Source organism: Lotus japonicus, chromosome 4, assembly GCF_012489685.1.
Source record: "Lotus japonicus ecotype B-129 chromosome 4, LjGifu_v1.2".
Lineage (NCBI taxonomy): Eukaryota > Viridiplantae > Streptophyta > Magnoliopsida > Fabales > Fabaceae > Lotus > Lotus japonicus.
In genome coordinates, this window is record NC_080044.1 from 47739474 (window position 1) to 47744182 (window position 4709).

Sequence of the window (4709 nt, forward strand, 5' to 3'; positions counted from 1 at the left end):
ATCACACTCAGCAACTAAGTTAGCATGTATGTTGCATGAAATGCAATGCTGGGTAACAAAATGCATTCCGGAAGAAGGATGGACATCAACGAGACGGCCCTAACACCAGCCACGGTGGGTACCTTCCTGCTCGCGTGTCTCTTACACCACACAAAAGTAGTCAGATCAGCAGTGAACCCGTAGGTCTGCCATTCCGTCTGCTACTGAGGACCACCGTAGTGTCCTAAATATGGAAATCCGGGTCTTATGACCATTTTGGAATCCACCGAGGTCCGGTATCACGCCGTGTATTAACCTCAAAATGAGTGCATGAATGCAAGTGATTAGCCAAACAACGTCTCCGACCTCACCCGACACGTCGCCACGTGTTCTAGCTAACTTAAAGTCTCTAAAAGAATACCCTAAGGTAAATGTCGATTCTGCGACAAAATACAATTAATCATAAACAAAAGAGTGCAGCCACTCACGACAACTCTTCGAGTCATCAATGCTCTCACGAAGTCTCACGCTTCTGTGGAGTCTCACACATTCACAAAGTCTCACGCTTCAGTGAAGTTTTATGCTTTCACGAGGTCTCACGCCTCAGTGAATTTACACACTTGCACGAAGTCTCACGCTTCAATGAAGTTTCATGCTGTTCACGAGGTCTCACGCCTCAGTGAAGATCCATGCTTTCCACAAGGTCTCACGCCTCAGTGGAGTATCACGCATTCACAAGGTCTCACACCTCCGTGAAGCTTCTCGGCTCATCCCTTGGATGGCTAAACAATTGCTCCCAGAGCGAATGAGTATTAACATACCCAAAACTCGAAATCTTCCCAACACTTGGATCCGACGACACTTCTCATTTTCCAAAACTAAACTTCAATCCAAAGCTTGCATCCGTGATTGTTATCTTTATTTAAAGGTTTAGAGGTTGTTTAGTATCTTATGAATTTCTTTATAAAAATAGCTCTTTTTGTCTTATCGTATTCCCTATGAGTTCAAAGTTCCCATAAACCCAAGTAATTCCCTGAGAAGGTCTCGATCCATTGGAGCATGACAAGGTCCGAACTCCGTTCGTCCTTTTTAAAACTCTCTCAAAATCTCATAAAAATTCGGCATGACCTGCCCGCAATCCTCACTTTTCAGAATCTCAGGTACAAGTGTAATAGCATCATTGAAACAGCTCAACCAAAAGACATAAACAGCATATTCCAACACATCCTAAGTTAACCATGTAGCACATAGCATGTGAATCATTTAGCACACAATATCATGGCATCAAGTACTCAACAAGTTCGGCCGAAGCCTCAGAAATCATTTCAGACATTTAGCAATTAGGTGCATAACACATAAATCAAGTCGAATTTCATCGACACCTAAAGCATTATCTAGTAATTCAGAGAGTAGCCCTCACCGGTGGGTCTTCCAGCTTCCTCCTCAAGATGTTCTCCAAACTCTTCTCCTTGATTTCTTGGAATCTCCTCAAACGAACCTTAAGCAAAAATCACAGAAATCAACACCAAGAGTCAGAAACTCAGCAATCAAAGAGTCCTAGGGTTACACAGTACACTACTACCTCCGTGGTACGACAATCTAACGCGTTAAGACAAGTTTTCGAAAAATCGGATTCTCCTCCCCCCTTGATATAGCTCTCGGCCACTTTCCTTAATTGGGAGGGTCGATTTTTCTTCGATCAAACTTGGTTCCTAGGTTAACATAAGCCGTAACTAAGACGGTTCTAGGCTCGGAAAAATTTTCGGATCGAAAACTGATATAGGGGCAGTTTGGTCATTATTTTTAGCTCAGAATTTCAAAATCGGATTTTTGAAAAACAAATTGGATGGGGACGTCCACAACGACGTTTATGACGACAAATCCTACTAGCACTAAGCCAAGTCGATAGATTAGAGCGTAAAGGTTGCGACTTTGGCGAAAAATGGGTATTTAGGGTAGAAATTGATCCCGGCGGCATTTCGTCGACATTTGACAAAATCTAATCCGCAGAACACGCTCAGGAGCATGCAGGGAAGAAGTTTAGACGCTGAAATCAACTGATTTGAACAGTTTTTCAAAAACCTCAAAATTTTGAACTCAGAAAGTCGCAGGAGAAATGGACAGAAACGACGATTCGAAGGAGAGTATAGATTACCTACCTCGAGGTCTTCGATTAGTGACGAACGGTGAAGCAAACGGGCAAGAAACGACGAAGATCCGGATCTCTCTCTCTCTCTAGAAACTCGCGGCTTGGAGGGGTGGGGAAAATGGGTTTTGTGAAAAAAATCTAATTTTTCAACTATTTATAGGTTTTGGAAAAAACGGAAAAATGATTTTTTTGCGATTCCGATTTTTCCTGCGCGTTCCTCTGCGCATTCTAAGATAGGTTCTGGCGACAGAATTCCAGAACTCAAAATAGAATTCTTGGAATTAAACCAAAAGATCCAAAATCGGCATAAGTCGGTGTAAGTCGGTTTATCCCGAAAAACTACTTTTTGCAGTGATCGTCGGATGAGAAAACTTCCTTCTGAAGAAAGATTAGGAATGATGAGAGAAGTAGGAGAACGCGGGTGGAATCTTCATTTGAGTTTCCGGATAGAAAAAGTCTTCATCGTCTGTCGATCTTAGGTTTTTCGAACTATCAGGGATTCCGTTTCGGCAAACTTCCGAGAATTGGAATTTGACGTTCGTACATTCCAGGATTTCGCATCGAAATGGTTGTTTAAGGACGGAAAAGAGAAGTTCTAACATTTCTCTGAGGATTTTTGGAATTAGTTTCCATCGTGTCCTAAAGCGTAAATTAACTATTCACTAATACCTTCGACCTAGGATTTAGCGTATGTTAATCGTGCTATAACTCTTTCGGTTTTTCGATACATTCTTGGACTTTTCCTGAACCTCTTTCCTTCCCAAATTTATCTTAATCAAATAACTCCTTTATTTTATTCACTTATCCAAAACGTTAAAACTTGGGCCTTACATTACTACCCTCCAAAAAGAAAGTTTCGACCTCGAAACTTAAGGGTCAGTAAAAAGTTCTGGATACTGTTCCTTGATCTTTTCCTTCAGCTCCCACGTTGCATCACCGGTGTCCTTGTTCCAAATAACCTTCACTAACTCGATCTCTTTACCCCTCAACTGCTTTACCCTTGTGTCACCAATGCTGATTGGCGGTGTCTCGAAAGACAAGTTATCCTTCAACTCAATGTCATCCAGCTCGATGACGTGCGTCGGATCAGCAATATACTTCCGCAGTTGTGACACATGGAATACATCGTGAACGTTTGATAGAAAAGGCGGTAGTGCGATCTGGTAAGCTACCGGTCCTACACGACGAGTAATCTGATAAGGTCCAATGAACTTTGGCGTCAGCTTTCTTGACTTGATTGCTCGACCAACTCCTGTAGTCTGGGTAACTCGCAGGAACACATGATCTCCTTCTTCGAATTCCAGGGTTCTGCGCCTTTGATCTGCATAGCTCTTCTGTCTACTCTGAGAAGCCTTCATCTTTTCCCTGATCTGTTTAATCTTCTCAGTTGTCTGTTGCAGAAGTTCCGGTCCTACTAACAAATTCTCTCCATCCTGATACCAACATAAAGGTGTTCTACACTTGCGGCCATACAATGCCTCATACGGTGCCATACCTATGGTCGTATGGAAACTGTTGTTATATGTGAATTCAATCAGTGGCAATAGGGTGTCCCAACTGCCCTTATTGTCTAACACGCAAGCTCGTAGCAAATCCTCCAATGTTTGGATAGTTCTTCTCATGAGTCTTCAGTTGTCGTGAAGCATAAGCCACCACTTTCCGATGCTGCATCAGCACACATCCCAAACCTTGATGCGAAGCATCACAGTACACTTCATACGGTTCCTCTGGTTGCGGTAAGACGAGTACAGGTGACGTCGTCAAACGTTCCTTCATTGTCTGAAAACTAGTTTCGCACGCTTCGGTCCATGCAAAAGGTTGATCCTTTCTCGTAAGTTGAGTCAAGGGTCCAACGATCTTGGCGAAATTCTCAATGAAGCGACGATAGTATCCCGCCAAACCGACAAAACTCCTGATCTCAGTCACGGTCTTTGGCCGTTCCCATGACAACACCGTCTCTACCTTTGCTGGATCCACAGCTATACCTTCTTTAGAAATCACATGACCCAAGAATTTTACCTCTTCGAGCCAAAATTCACACTTAGAAGGGTTGGCGTACAACTTTGTCTCTCTCAACACTTGTAAAACCTGACGCAAGTGCCCTTCATGATCTTCAGCGTTCTTTGAGTAGATCAGAATGTCGTCGATAAACACCACGACGAATCGATCCAAGAACGGATGGAATGTCCTGTTCATGTAATCCATGAAGATAGCAGGTGCGTTTGTCACCCCAAATGGCATCACTAGATACTCATAGTGTCCATAACGAGTCCGGAATGCCGTCTTCTGGATATCCTCAGTCTTTACTCTGATCTGATGGTAACCCGACTTCAGGTCTATCTTTGAGAATATCGCAGCTCCTCGTAGTTGATCCATCAAATCATCAATTCTGGGTAGCGGATACCTATTCTTGACGGTTACTTTGTTCAGTTGTCGATAGTCGACACAAAGTCTAGATTTCCCATCCTTCTTCTTCACCAATAAGACGGGTGCTCCCCAAGGTGAAACGCTTGGTCGGATGAATCCTTTCGACAGAAGATCCTCAAGTTGAGACTTCAACTCCACCAATTCCGCAGGTGCC